The sequence below is a fragment of the Phaenicophaeus curvirostris genome, chromosome 1, assembly GCF_032191515.1.
Source record: "Phaenicophaeus curvirostris isolate KB17595 chromosome 1, BPBGC_Pcur_1.0, whole genome shotgun sequence".
NCBI classification, from domain to species: domain Eukaryota; kingdom Metazoa; phylum Chordata; class Aves; order Cuculiformes; family Cuculidae; genus Phaenicophaeus; species Phaenicophaeus curvirostris.
Window position 1 is genome coordinate 103,112,529 of NC_091392.1, and position 16,710 is coordinate 103,129,238.

The 16,710-nt window shown below is 35.2% G+C and overlaps 1 protein-coding gene across 6 annotated transcripts in view; it reads left to right on the top strand.

Annotated features, from left to right (window-relative positions):
* Nucleotides 1–16,710, top strand: part of ROBO1 (roundabout guidance receptor 1) — a 618,408-nt gene that overhangs the window by 108,236 nt on the left and 493,462 nt on the right. The window lies entirely within an intron of this gene.

The following is a 16,710-nucleotide window of genomic DNA, read 5'->3' on the forward strand; positions in this document are numbered from 1 at the left end:
ATATGTATGATGAACATCCCTAAAACAACCAAAAGTTGTAGGGGTGGCTGTTGGTATGCTTGGGATGGGTATTATGTGACAGTCGTGTTGTCTAGAAGGTGATCTGCAGCTTGAGTAACGTTTGGTTTTGCTAAAGTAAGAACATATATATCAATAAATGTGCCACTTCACTTGGTTCAACAAATCAGAAGCATTAAGGAAAGAGGCACTGGAGTGAGTGGAACTGAGAACTGCCTCATCCATTCAGAAATAATTTACATATAGAAAATGCACTGCCCAAAACAGCAGGCTGTAATATGTTCCTAAGTGATGCATATAAAATAGCATCCTACACTTATAAATATTTAAGTATATTAACTAAAAAAGCCCTTTGCTTTTATGGATGTGGAAACTGAGGCACAAACCTAATAAGACCTGAAATACATTGATTGAAATTTTTCCAAGGCATACTTCTTGCTCAGTAAAAAGGTCTGTATCTCTATATCTTTTCAGGTACCACCTTTTATGAAAAGAGCTAGTTCTCAGAGTAAAAATACTATACTTTCAGTTTTCATTCATTAATTTTCAGATGTTTGAAAGTTTGTTATTCTGAATATTTAATCTGATTTTTTTTGTGTGAAAAACTGAAATAGGTGGAGATATAGATACTAATTTCTTACAGAAGCATTACTGAAGATAATCAGTTTGGGATGTTAATTAGCGATAAGTAAATTACACAATGGTATGGGAGCTTAAGAGCAACACATCTTTTGGAAACTGCAGTTGTTATGGGTCATTTGATGTCATCTGTAGTTAGCTATTAGACCTTAGGGTTTCAGACTAATTCCTTTCTTATCTCAGGATAGGGGACTCTAAATCCACCACGTTAGCAAATTGCTACTGTTTGGTTAAGGGAAAAACAAAAATGCAATTAGGTTTTTATATTATATTGATATTGTGGTAGTTAATGCTTAGAGAGATCCATTGTGGAATGCATTAAAAGTTATGGATCTGAATCAAGTCTCCCTGAAATTAAAAGAATGTGTTTGGATAAGACTTTAATGTTCCTTTAATTTAAATATTTGCAATATCCATACTAGAAACAACTGCTAGGCAAGGAAGATTTTACAGGAATGCCATTTGAATGGTACATCATTTGATTTTTCTATCTGTGATGCAAAAATGTCTCCAGTAGCAGAATGCAGCTATCATGCAGAGCTAGATGCTATGGGAAGTACGTTGCTCCTCCTTTCTGAGAAATGAGTAAGCCAACATATAATGTAATTGTAGTTGACAGATTCTTTGTTGATTGCTGTTAATGTTGTATATTTGCCTGTCAATTGACAGAGTACTCAATGGTGTTCCCTAAGTGGGTTATTTTTGCACATCATAGTTAAAATGCTAAAAGAAAATACTCTGAGAAGTGTGTGATTATGTAATATATATGTTTATTTAATTGGGTTACACTTAAATTGCATAACCAAATTTAAAAAAAATATGACTTAAAATGAAAAGGGACATGGTTGGTTTCTGCATCTCTTAAGTAGAATTTTCACAGAAGCATTCAAGTGTAGCCATATAGCAATGCTTTAAAAGACTTTTATATTTACAATATAGAGAGATTTCAAAATACTTTTGCTCCAAGTGGTCTTTTAAAAGATAAAATAACCTTGCCCTTCTTTACAGTCTCTGTGAAGTTTCTTCAGTTCTTTAGAGTCTCTGTGATGCTTCTCCAAACAAGATCATGGCATATTAAGTGACATTATAAACGGCCTGCAAAAATCATTGTGATCCAAGTTCTAGCTGTGCCCGTCAAGGGCAGGACTAAAGTGATCCAACAAGGGCCACAATAAAACTCTGTGAAAGGCATTTGCTGTATCTGAGCTTACACTTCTTTAGCAAAGTTTTATTCTTTACTTTCCCATAGAAGACTCTTGGACCTGGAAATTTTGTAGCCTAGGTTCTGCTCCACCACAGCTCAAATGAATGAAATTGGATTTGGGAAGAGAGGAAAGAAATTACTGTCTCTGACAAATAGCACTGCAATGAAAAACAGTATGGAAGGAAAACAAGGGGATTTATTCCCATATGCATATGTGCTTTTCATTGTAACAGCACCTGGGTGGGGTGAAGGGAGCCTGACCACATATCTTGAAGGCAATATTAAACACATGAAGTATTTACATATATATGAAATATAATTCATTAATTGCCTATGCTATGATATATTCTTCTGGCACATGTGTTACTTTATTCTGATAATTTCATTTTTAAGAAAGCTGATTGTTGTTTGAATGCTGGTATTTTACAACTTACATTCTTATGATCATGGGAAACAATAAAAAGAAATCTTGTTCTGATGCTGAAGTAGCGATGTATTAATAGTGTCTTAGAAAAACTTATAGAGTAATACCATGATTACTATTAATTGCAATATACTGTTTATACTACTATGCTAGATACTGGTTTTTTACTGTACATGCATATGTTCTACCATTTATAACTTTGTATATTTACTGGTGTACTACATGTGATTTTTCTTTGTTAGGAGATTTCAATCAAAATTGTTTGCTTACTCTGTGAATAAAACATATTTTCTCATAGAGAATATAATTGTAATTTTCTGGCCAAATTTTGGATGTCATATCTAAAGATCAGAGTTGAAAGTTGACAGAGAGTGAATTGCTGGAGAAAAAAAGTATTTTCATATTTTTGGTAGAAATAGAATTGTGAAGTTTTAAGATTTTACAAGACAACAAAACTTTTCTTTCTGTTCTTCAACTCATTTTTCATTATAGGTAAAGAGTGTGAGATCAGCATCATTCTCTAATTCATTATAGTTGTCACCAGGAATGTCAAATACCATGGTCTTTTTTTAGCCATAGTTATGACTGGCAAGGTCACTGATATATCCATAGTAAAGATCAGTGATAGATGTTCTTGCTGATTCTTTGTATGTTGGAAGTGATTTTTGTACACATTCATAGGCATACATACATATGTGTATGTAATATATACATACATATATACACTTTATAAAAGCTCCATAACTTTCTGACTTCAGCACTCTGGGACAAAATATACTCTTGCTGAACCTGGTTGATTGTAAAATTTCCTATATTTTATTTGATTTATTTTTAAGGACTGATTTTAATAGAATTTCAGTATTTTTAACAGAAATTGTGTAGTAGGGAAACACGGAATCATGGAATGATAGAGTCATTTAGTTTGAAAAAGATCTTTATCATCATGTCCAGCTCTTAACTCTGCCAAGTTCACCACTAAATCATATCAACAAGCACCACATCTATATGTCTTTTAAATACCTGCAGGAGTTGTGGCTCAACAGCTTTCCTGGGCACCTTGTTTAAATTTTTACAACCTTTTTGGTGAAGAAATTTTTCCTAATATCCAGTCTAAAACTTCCCCAGTGCAACTTGAGGCCATTTCTTCTCGTCCTATTACATGTTACTTGGGAGAAGAGACCAACACCAATATTGCCACAACCTCCTTTCAAGTAGTTGTAGAGACCAATAAGGTTTCCCCTCAGCCTTCTCTTCTCCAGACTAAACAACTCCAATTCCTTCAGCCACTTCTTATAAGGCTTGTGCTTGAGACCCTTCACTAGCTTCACCACCGTTCTCTGGACACGCTCCAGCAGCATAATGTCTTTCTTATACTGAGGAGCTCAGAACACAGTGCTCAAGGTGCCAAGTACAGGAGAGTGATCACATCTCTAGTCCTGCTGGCCATGCCATTTCTGATAGCAGCAAGTGTGCATCTGAAAGAGGAGGACTGACTGTTTAGAAAGGACTGGTTTTATTTCGTACTTTTAATTCTGAATCTTAGAATATAAACAGATAAATGGCATGCATTCCTCCTGTGGGCTGACAGTAGGCATGTGCGCATGCTTCATTCCTTTGGAGGAAATATATGTAGGCAAAAGGATGATCAAGAAGGCAAGCCACACAGTTACAAGTTTCAGATGTCACTCTAGAGTAGAATGTGTTGTGTGTCTCTGAATATTGAATTTAATGTTCAAAACATTTACAGCTCAAGCTGATAGAAAAAGGTGGTAAAAGTACTAACAACAATATTTTATCCTTGTTATGACTTAATTTTATAATTATTATAGTCTTCATATTATTTCTTATTATAGTCTTGTTTAAAAGTACAGTTTCTGAGTTTTGTACCTAAGTTATACACAACTTAAATATAGAATATGCAGTTCAAGAGAAGAAAGGTAGTACGGTTATTGAGGTTTTCTTAGCACTCTGGACAGTGAATGTATTTAATTTCTCAGAGGTATTTAGCAGTTGACAATAATTAAAACTTCAATCCATTGAGAGATTTATTGGGACAGAAAGTTGTAATATTCCTCTAATATATGGTAAAAAGTAATAGAAATAATTTTACTTTCCATATTCACATAAGCTTCCATTGAGTAAACAATTTCCTTAAAATTACATAGGTAATTTTAATTTACTTTTTGAGTTAAAAATACTTTGCTTTTTTTCAGGGTTTGTACTGGTACTTAAAGCCTATTTGGTATTTCAATATGACTCAGCTAAGGCTGAGTCGTCAGTCTAACATGTAATGGAGAAATATACAGAGCTATTCTAGACCAGTAAAAGATTTAACATCCTTCTGTTATGGTGCTAAAAGCCTATTAGCAATGTACTAGTAATTTCTCAGTTACTCCTAATCCAGTATGTTCTAGACAGAGTAAGTATGATGAAATTGTTTATAATTCTTTTTGGCTAAAAATGTTGTATTGGTGTTCATTAGTTAGTTGTGATTGTGAATTTGTTATGGTATTTCATGCTCATCATTTCTACTTATCTTCCATTGATAAAGAAACACTGTCCTAATTCTGATAATGCAAAATCTAGCTGTTCCTTCCTAGATTTCCTCAGACTCATTGCAATTTAGACAAGTTCAAGTGTTCATTGGCATAAAATATTGTAAGTTCATAGAATCATAGAATCATAGAATAACCGGGTTGGAAGAGACCCACCGGATCATCGAGTCCAACCATTCCTATCAAACACTAAACCATGCCCCTTAGCACCTCGTCCACCTGGGTAGCCCGTTCCAGTGCCCAGTGACCCTTCCTGTGAAAATTTTTTTCCTAATGTCCAGCCTAAATCTACCCTGGCAGAGCTTGAGGCCATTTCCTCTTGTCCTGTCCCCTGTCACCTGGGTGGGAGAAGAGGCCAGCACCCTCCTCTCTACAACCTCCTTTCAGGTAGTTATAGAGAGCAATGAGGTCTCCCCTCAGCCTCCTCTTCTCCAGGCTAAACAACCCCAGCTCTCTCAGCCGTTCTGCATAAGGCCTGTTCTCCAGCCCCTTCACCAGCTTCATTGCTCAAGTTATTCCATTGTTTTATATTTGACATTCAAATATATATATCCTTTAATTTCTTTTTCGTAAGAAGCAAAAGAAATCTGGTAAGTGGCTTAATCTGTGTCAATCTGTGAAAAAAATAAAAATTTAATAGTAGTGTTACTGCCTCAGATATAAATATACTTGAAAAGAAAAGAATCAAAGCTAGTACTGAAAGAAGTTAAGAGAAATATCTTATAGCTGAAACACTTAAAAAAAGAAATCTTTGCTTACAGTGTTAAGAAAAATGTTAAGTCCATCTGCTGTTTCCATGAAAAAGTCATCTTTGAGCCTGAACCAGGCCGATGTCCATGGGTTAGCACTGCAAGCCCAGTATGTATATATTGATTGTGACTGGAAGGAGTGGAATGCCCACCCTATCTGAGGCATCTTTGGAGCAGCCCATCCCTGCCCAGTGTGCCCCATGCCTCCTGCTGCACCAGGCAGAGACAAGCATCCTCTGCCACCACCACAGGTCTGGCAGCCTTAGGTCAGGAGAATTGGCTTTGTGATGTGTTCACAGATTAGAGGTGCGCATCCAGTCCAACCAATGCACAGCTCTTGCACAGTCTGGAGGTGAGGAGGTCTCAGGACAGAGGACAGCAGAGGGCAGCTTGGTGCTGGCCAAGCAACTCTCCAATGATGTTTTTGCTACAATGGTCCCAGAAGTGCTTTTTCCAGGAGGATTCTTAGAATGATGTGGCCTATCAGGAAAGATGGATTATTCTGCAATCACCATCTTACTGGGGAGCCACTAGCCCTAACACGGTACTGCCCAGGCATGTCACTGGCTCTGTGCCCATCTCTCCATGTGGGTGTGACCCCCAGGCTGCCAAGACAAATAGCTGCTAGGAGCATGCCAAGGACAAGAGAATAATCTCTCTGCCCAGATGAATTCTCCTGGTTTGATGTAAAATTGTAAGGCTGAGTACATCTGCTTTAGATTGCTAAAAATATGTGTTCTTTTAAAGAAACAAGCAAGTTCCTTGTCTTACAGAAAATAATTTAAAAATTGTTGTTCTTGAACTGCTGCAGAGTATTCTTTGATGTTCAGATTTTCTCTTTTGTTACAGTATTCAACCTTGATATGTATCAAATAATTTAAATGTGCCAATTTTCCTATTAATATTAGCATCTTGCAGTACATGATTTATTGAAGGCTCTTAACAGAATCCCAAACCATTTAGTGGTCTTTGGTGTTAAAATGTAACCACAAAGGTTTAATACAGCCTCTCCTAACCTTGAGGCCACTTTAAAAGTACTTTTTTTCTGCTTTCAGGTAGTTGTATTTCTTATAAGAAATCTTGTTTCACACAAAACTGTCTTAGAGGGTACCATTTTATCACAGGCATTTTAACATCAAGTAACTCAGTATCTGAAAAGAACTATGAATGGAAAATATAGTTGCCTTCAAATGCTGGGCACTATTTTTTTCTGCTTGAGTAGATGTGGCTGACAAGAAACTTAGAAGAATGGTGAAAAGAGATTAAGAAAAGATGGAGAGATTTTAAAAGGGATAAGAAGAGGAAAGAATTGGAAGCAAACAGAAAAGCACTGTTAAATATTTGAAGGCTGACAGAAAGTAAAGAAAGAGGAAAAGAAAGGTAAGGAGAAAAGAGGAGAATCTTGAAGAGCATAAAACAAAATATTTCTGCTGTTACCGTGTAAATAATTTGCAATTTCTCATGCAAACTACTTAGTCTGTAGTATTAACTTCAGTGTCCAACTTTCATCACACTGTAGAATCTAGGAAATAAACCCTTATGTCAAGAAATGAATTTACTAAATTATTTCAATTGTCTAAGTTATGAGGATAAAATGCCTCAGTAAGATTTTACAGTAGAAACTGAAGTGAGGTGATAAAGATTCATAAAAGCATAAGATTTCAGAGTAATTATAATTTGGAACATTTAGTGGCCCAGAACTTTTGATCTGTAATGAATTTTAATGGAGTTGAACTGGATTTCAGTGCATATTGTGCCATATGACAGGCAGTCAACAAAGCTGCTGTGAGATTATATTTCTATAAGACACTACATAATTTCAAGAGCACCCTTAAATGATTTTGAAATATGTATATGAAGAGAAAAAAATAATAATCTGTTTGCTTCTGTTAGTTCTATGTTTGTGTAAAATTATTTAAGTATAATTTTTAGAAAGTTCATTTTTCCTTCAATGTAAGGGTTAACATCATTCTCTATGTGAACTCCTCTAAAATCCTCAGTGATTGCATTCCCTACTTTTTTCTCCTTATCTTAGTCAGGACCCTCAATAATTCATCTCCTTATGCCTCCTTGCTTGATGATATATGAAATCATTAAGCGTAAGTATCCAAACATGAGGACCACCCAGTACCTAGATAAGCACTTTGTTGTGCTCCAAGGATGCTTTCCTGCCAAAAGCACCATTATTAGCTCCAAAGATCTAAACCCATTATTAAAAACCCTCAAGATTTAGAAAATAACAGTAAAGGACGCTCTTGTTCCTCTTAAGGTGATCTTGCAGCCTTACATTTGCATTCAGCTCCTTAATTTTCAGGCTATTTCCCAAGGAAGACTCAAAAAGTCATCACTTATCTCCAGGGCCTGGATCTGTAACTGGAGCACTGTCTTGTTTCCCACTGCTAATGAACGTGCAAGATATGACCAGCTATGTGAGACGCAGATGCATTGCTTAGTAGTAGGGGAAAAATGTCTCTTAGTCGCAGCACTTTATGTATTTCCTTTTTCTCTTCAAGGGATGCTTTCCTTTTGATAATCTTTCTCTTCTTGTAAATTTGAAATCCCACAGTCAGCCTACTTCCCCGCAGCCAGCAAAGGGAAATGAGACAAGAACTCTCAATTCCTCTCTACTCACCCAGGGAATAGGAATTGGACTACAGCTGTGCTGTGTTGCCTGGGCATGTGTTTGGAGAATCTTTATCCCTTCATGTAATGTTCATTTCACTTCTGTCTTATCCTTGTTCCTTCTTCTTTATCACATGCTTTTCTCGTGCCCTAGTTGTGATATTTTTAAGCTTTTTCAAGCTTTTCCAATCTATTTTATCTTTGTAAGTACTTTGAATATTGCCAACCCACACGGCCATGAGCCCTGGGCAACCACCTTCCCCCTGGAAATGAGCAGCTTGGTACTGCTTTGATCAATATTCTAGTCTATCCTTGGGATTTTATTTCATACCTCTTGGAGAACTGGAGACTTGACTGTTTTTTCCACCATCAGAGTTACTTTATGTGGCTCTCCAAAGTACCTATTGAATTTCAGAAAAATTAAGATTTTTGAGCTGCAAGTTCAAGATCAGAAAATCTACCTAGCTAGCACTGCATAAATTCAAGTTAGAACATAGCAACATTTCACAGCTGCTTGGCTGAGAGAGATGTTTTAGCCAAAATAAAAAGCTTTCCTTTTAATTTTTTTTTATGAATGTCTTGATTTCTGTATCATGACTTGCACATATGTGGCTGTTTTGTTTACACAGATACTGTAGGTGATGATATTTGTGCATAGCTGCCTCAAAGCTTCTAGAGAGAGGCAGACCATCAAGACTGTCATAAGTCAAAGTCTTTGTCTTTGCTTATAAAGAAAACTTTAAGTTTTTTCTGTACAACATAGTTTTCCAGAAAACAAGCATAAATTTAGTTGTTAGTTCATTTTATTTTTATTTATTATAACATAGAACATAAATAGTTTCTGATGTGCCATTTTGTTTGTTATTTGTACATCATTAAAAATTAATGGTTGCCTGATTCATTACTGTCTTGCTTCAGGTCTGCCCTCCAGTGAAATTATTGCTTTATAATGATATAACACTGGACAACTGATGTTATAAATCTGACACTGTTGTTAGAGATAAAAAAATATCCTTATTGCAATGAATACTCATAGAAATACTTATTTCCATGTGAGCGAAAAATGAATGAAGATACCACAATCAAGTCAAGATAACATATATGCATTTTTTAGAAACGGAACTCAGTGTCAACCAGGAGGTATTTCTGCATTGTGAAAGGATGCATGTTGGAAAAATAGTGAAACAAAATGATAACCATGAAGATTGCTCTATACAGAGCACACCCATGGTAATATCTATTTATGTTTCCTGGACATTCTCTCTTTTTTCGTATTGGGCTAGAAAAACACCAAACCAGAGAAGACACTTCTAAAAGTGGAAGTGGTTGATAATGCTTCATTTCTTTCTTCCACTATTCCAGACCTAGAAGAGAACACGCTCAAGATAAACATTTGTACAAATCTTGAAGAAGTGCTTGTGATCTTCAGTTTATTATCTTAATGTTTTTTTTGTTCAGTGGCCAAGCAGAGGTGTGATTTACCTGCTTTTTGCAAACACTCATTTAAACTGGGTTTGTTCCCAAGTGATTAGAGAATGAGTGTTCTTTGTATAATTACCCATATTTGCATTCTTATAAGTAGTAAATTACAGGTATTTCAACTATTCTCATTTTTCTATCCAATTAGGCACCAAAAACTAGTGTGTTAATTCAGGAACTGCTCACATACTACCTAAAGAAACGTTATACAAATATGAATGGATGTAGATTTAAAAATGCACATGCAGAGTTTATTCTTCAGAAGATTATTGCCTATATTTACAAAAAATCAGGATTACTTCTTAGACAATGGAAGAATGCATGAGATCATTTATTTGCCATAGCTAGTTTTTATTAGTACTGTGATACAACTTCATATATTTTTTTCTGTGATACAAAACAGCTAAGGTAAAATGCCATGAAACTTTTAGCCCTGCAGAGTGCTTGGAATATCAGTGCATTTGTACTCATTTGAATATGATACAAAAAAAAAAAAGGCGATCCAAAACAAAAATATGCAATACAAAAAATATGGAAATTCACATTTAGCAGAAATAATGAGACCTATAGATGTGTGTCTCAAATTGGATGCTTGTAGTATCTTTAAAAGCACATGCATATTTTAAATTCTTTTCTCTCTTTTTCTATTTGTAGCACAAACCTCTGTCCTTGGCATCAAATTTTCCTGCACAAAGGATGCTCATAGTGTCTGTCCCTCCAACTCAATCTCAGGTTTGCATGCTACATGTGAGATCTTGGTGTCTCTGAGAAATTTCATGCTGTAGGGCTTGGTAGGAATTTGGGCAAAATGCTAAATCCTTTTTCATTTGTGAACCACATACTTGAGTGGAGGAAGGCACTGGCCACTTATACTAAAAGTCTGTATTTGAGTAATTAATGAGAAAATTGCATGAATCACAAAAATTTACAACATTTAAAACCCTGATATACTGCGTAGTAGATCTTTGTGTGAAAAAATCTCTGTGATGACTTGAGCTAATAAACAGCTGCTACAGAAATACGTATTTATTTACTATTCTTTTACATATGTACAGAATCAATCAGTTTGCTACTTTCAATTATGCTGCTTTCATCAAGGTTTCTGTATGTTTCAGCCTACCCAATGGACTGAATTGTCAGGCTGGGAAATTACCCCTGTGGAATGTTTCCATCGATATATTGCAATCCAGAAAATAGACTTGCTTTTGTTCCTTGCATTTTTATTTGCATTTTCTCCTCAGTAGGCTTTGTTGAGAGGTGCTACCTTTTTGAGGTCTTATTTTTCACCCCTTCATTCTTGCGCTCCCCAAACAATTCTTTGCTGTCACACTGTACACAGAGAAAGTCCCTTCATGTTTTTGGGTTACCTTGGGTAGCAGAAAATTGGTGAGAAAGAAATGTCCCCCGGTCACCTTCTTTTTCTATGTGCTGGATGAGAGCTGAGGAGGCTTTGAGAACTTACCTAAGTCCTTAGTTATGAAACCCATTTTTCTCAGAGAGATTTCTGCTACAGAAACATAATGTACTACAGAAAAAGTAAAGCATTTAATGAGAAACAGATGGGGCCTGTGTATTGTTAATGGAGAAAGACTACTGTTTTGTGTAAAGAGAAGCCAACACATAGCATTAGGAATAAAAATAGAGTAGGTTACAGGACATTGTTACAAGATGTTATTTTTAAGCTATGGGTATTTTAAACATTGACTAAAATAATGTCTTTTTAACTTACTCTACTATTCAGTCTGTGTCTTGATTAAAAAGATAAAACACATAACAAAGCAGCAAACCCACAAAAACTTAATATATACCTATTCCAGTTTTTTGGGTTTTTTTCTAGTGCTTTCAGAATAATGGTATAGATATACTCGCTTTCTTTCTTAACGCTAGTTGTCCCTTCATAAAATATCTAAAGATAATATTTTTCTCACCATCGATTTCTGGTTGTTTTAACATCTGTTAATGCAATTTGTTAATGTTCAAGTACAAATAAAGTTACTTTTTTCTTTTTTGTGTGTGTGCACCAACAAAAGAAGGATCTAAGTACATGTTTCTTTGAAAATGAAGTCTGATTGGCATAGATTTTCTTTATTCTTAAAGACCATTGGGAATATTACAGTTTTACATGTTGGCTACTAATGATTGTATATACAGTATTTGACTTAAAAATCAAATAGTAGTGTTTAGATTATTTTAGCAAAGTCTGCTTAGTTTCATATAACACTATGACATTAATGTCTTCCTTTTAATGACTGTAAACTTTTTAGTTTGCATTTTATATGCAGGACCTTTAAGCTTTAATTGGACATCTGATAGTCTGTGCACATAAGCACCTCTCAGATAATGTGGAAATTGTAGACTGAGAAGAAATGATGCTATTGTGCTGGTGGATGCAGTCTTTAGCCTGCTCTGTCAGATTGTCTCCCAGGAGTGTCTGCTGTATTTCAGAACCCCTTTTCATATGAACTGTTAGAGAAATATGAAAATGATGAGGCGGGTGCTGAAGCAAACCTCTGACAGGCATTTTATCTCACTCAGAGTATAAAGTTCACACCTTTTCTTTTTTCAATCTTAAGTATCAAAATCTTAAACTATGAGTCTGGTAAGGTTACATCCCTGACTTTTGATATATGTTCAATCTGTTATCATATGTTCTAAGTACTATCCATCATTACCTTGCTGTAGATGCCTCAATCTAAACTGTATCTTACTTCTGGGGGATTCATGCTGTAGCTAGAGAAAAACAAATGCTATGGATTTGCTTTCTGACAGACTCTTTGAGAAGTTTTCCCCCTCGCCTCCTTTAGCTGCAGTACCTTCTGCTCTGTGAAAATGTCTATCATCAAAACAAACCGAATTTCCCTTTCTAAATCATTGTGACTACTTGATTTAACTAGAAGAATCATCAATGATCACCTAACAGTGCTGCATCAAAAGGCAGTTTGAAAAGTTAGTTCAGCATGGGATTCTGCCTTTTGGGATAGTATTTTCTCAAACATTTTCTTTCTGAAGGAGTTCTGGCCTGAGAAATATAATGTAGCAATCTTGCAGCAAATCCTTGATCTAAAGTCATCAATTGTTTAATTTTCTTCCCATCACTACCAGGTGCTCTAAGTAGTACTGGCTGCTGTCTTTACTTCACAGATGAACTCAACGATAGAGGAAATGTGTATGAGAATATGCACAAACCACATAGAAAATTAGTAATTTTACAGATTCCTGTCTTGTGGTTCTTTTCATTATGTAGTGCAAAGCCTGTATAAGGGTATTCTCTTGTACGTGTTTTTGGCTCTAGATATATTTTATGATGGTTGCTGACAGTGTTGCCATATGTTATGAGCAGCTAGGGAAACAGGGTCAATCCAGAAATACCTGGGCATATGTGGTCTTCTGGGGATATTGCAACACAGGTAAAAAGTAAATGTAATTCTGGATTAGCTTAAACATTTCTTTATTGATAAAACTGTTTTGGAACAGATTCTGGTGCATGTTCTACATAATCTAGTGCATATATAGAGCAGCGTATTCTTTTCTGCTGTGCAAGAAAGCTTTTCAGTATCTCTTCTCACAAAGATAGCAATTCATGACAATGAAGATATGCAAAGGAATAAAAATTGAAGTTATAGTTGCTGGACTTAAGTAGCTCTGAAATATATATACAGCAGCTTTTTCTTGATGGAGGAAAATATGTTTTCTCTGGGATATAGCAGAATCAAATCATTTAATGTTTTGTTTAGGGTACAAGACACCAGATGTGTAAGTCAGCTAAGGTAGTAACTAAATAAGGGTGGTATTTCTATAAAGGCTGAATTTAGCCTAGCTATCCCAAAGCTTCTCAGCAGAAAGTTTTCTTTGAAGGAGCTAGTAAGGGGAGCCTAGGGAAATTAACCTCATTAGGATAAAGTTTGTCTTTGCGTAACTCAAACTGTGACAACTTTTTTGGACAACACATCTGTCTACACTTGGCGTCCTCAAAAAAAACCAGAAAATGTCTTAGGAGCCAAGACCATATCTAGGGATATATTATTCCAAAGCAGCCAGGAAAAAGATCTTCAGTAACAAAGAAAACATGTAAGAAAGCATGTTTCTTAGGGAACTAAATGCTTACAGCCAGATCAGTCTCTCTAACGTGAAGGTGGAGATTTCAATTACACAATAGTGTACAGAGACCACCTTAGAAAATCTGAGTCTCTGTGCTCATATAAAAAGCCTTGCCTTACATTTAAGTGATGTTACTAAGCAAGAATAAGGTAGTACCAAACAGTGAATCAGTTTTAAAGTTACACAGCAGTCTCCATCACTTAGATAGAGAAGGAAGTACTAAAAAATAGTGGAAACTGATGGTAAGTAGTCTGCCAAATAGAACCTGCTTAATGGCTGAGCAGTAACCAAAAGGAATGAATTCTTTTGTGTCAGAGCTGGAATGCAAATATATAGCACTTGTAAAGTATGCACAGCAGCATATGTATGTCCCTCACATATACTAGAAGTATTTACTCAGCACTTGAATTATTGTTACTTTCTCTAGATAAAAGAAGTCATGAGCTATAAAATTAATTCTCTTAGTATAATGGAATGAGGCTCTGGAATAAAAAGAAGCAGAATGAAACTTCTCATTAATTTGTTACATAAGAACTGAACACATATTTCAAAACATGTTATGTAAAATGTTAGGACTCTCCAGTTTAGAAAGAATTAGACAAATATAAATAATAATGTATCTGCATGAAATTTTGAAATGTGACATCAGCAACTGTCTATGTTTTTCTCAGCAGCTTCCACAGTATACTTAAGTTTTTTATTATTAACTATGAAAGCAATCTAGTTGCATGTTATGGCAACTGATGTTTTCTTCAAACAGGAAGCAAGCACAACAGCTCAGTTTCTACCATTATATAAGTGCTATAGATTTTAAGGTCAATGTCAGTGGTACCAATGAAATGCAGATTTGAGGTTCATCTGTGACATGTTTTGTCTCACTCACAGGATTAGCTGGTTTCATTGGAAGGCAGGATAGAAATATTTCATTTAGCAGAGAAGCCTTACAGCTGCTTTAAGCAATACATTGTTACAATACCTTCTTACAATACCTTTTGTTCTATTTAGCAAAAATGTTTCCTTAACCTTCCCAGTTTAGCCAGTGTGACCCCAGGTTTAGCAGATGTGACAATTCTTCTGTTTCCTTGGAGTCAAACAGCTATAGGTATTCACCTGAGTTTTGATCTTATATAGATAAAGGAAAAAAAGAGCCCAAAGGCTCTACTCTCTCATACCTATACACAGAGAAAAGTAACATAAGCAATACCTGCCGTGTTCAGCTTGACAGTATGTTGCTGGTTATATGTAAAGCTCTTGAAAGACATGTTGTATTCATACAGGTAAGAGTTTTCAAATAAAATTGTCACTGCCTTGCAGCTGATTTATACCTGTTCCAGAAAGCTAGTATTTGAAGTAAAATTAGAAATTACCAAATAATACAGTGAAGCTGCTAACTACACTGAAAATGATTTCATGCTCAAATATTCAAAGTGCTACTAACGTAATCGTTGATGAGCACTTTCACAAAATGCCAGAATTTAGATTAAAAATCCAGCAGTTAATTTGCATTTGCATTTGTATTAACCAATTGCCTTAGATCATAAAACAGTTTTTCTGCTCTGTGCATGTTCATAAAATTGTGTTCATGCTCTTTGCTTGCCACTGTCTTGTTATTGCACTACTTCAGTACAGTAGCTACAGATTCAGACTACAGTCCTGAAGTAGAATAGTGTTCACAGAATAAGTCATCATTATGATTTTTTTTTTAAAATGTAGTCTTTTCTCAATCCCTTTTATCAATGTTAATGCCTGACAAAATCTCTGTGGCTTGTTCCATGACAGTTCTGTGGTTTCAAAGACTTTTGCAACTGTTTTACACTTCTTCAGCCCTTTCATGCATTGTGCTGCAGCATCTGCAATAAGCCTATTGTAACCCAGCTGTTCCAGAAAAATGCAAGCATCTAACCTAACATTTAACTTGTGTAGTCTAATTATCTCTGCACCCTCACACCGTACTTTCTTACGATACAATTTCCAAGTTCAGGGAAAGAAGGTTATTGTATGTATTTAATGTATATTTTCCATGTATTGATACAGTAACAGAACCAATACCTTCCAGAGGCAGGTGGGCACAAATACTGAAATATATTCCTATGGTAGATTTTATCTTCCAGACTACAGCTGCTCCAGTAATTCAAAGGAAACATACTTGTGTGCTTACTAACACAGAAAAATAGTTCTTTCACTCAAAATGGATAGAGGCATTTTTTGCTTAATTAAAACCAGTCACTTTCATGTGGGATGGCAGAATAGAAAAATGTCAGGATCTCAGTGATGAAAGTTCAAAAAAGCTGTTAGTTCTTGGAAACAAAAAGTAAGAAAAGCAAACAGTTGTTCAATTTTTCCTCTGGACTGCTACTTTTGCTCTTATCAATGGTATTCATAAATTTATGACAACTAACAAATTCATTCAAAAGTGAAAATGTACAGAGATGAGATCGAAAGTATATCTGAAGTATTTAAAGAGTATTTGTTAAGAGATTTAATATTCTTGGAATAATATACTGTAGAATGTAAGGCACGTTTATTTCATTAAGACACTTTCATTACTGTGTGAAAGTTTGTTTTTAATTTGCCCTCAGCCTTAGTGGTTTTATAGTAAAATGCTTATTATAAAAGTCTAAAAAAAGTTCTTAATTCTGAAACTGTAAGTGAGAAAACATTTCAACTTGGACCTGAGCCTTTCAAACTATATAACTGTCGACTATTGTTATTCTGGTGATTTGAAATCAACTCTTCATACTTCACAAGTGACAAGAAATTTTGCCTAATTTGCAAAATGTGCATGCATAGGTTATGAGTTTGATTTCCAGAATGATGATCAAAATAATGTAGAAAAGCACCATTCATGCATTAATTCTTTTAATGTAGTTATTCATGTGTAGTATGAAGTCACAGTATAAATCTCACTTTGTACAGAATACC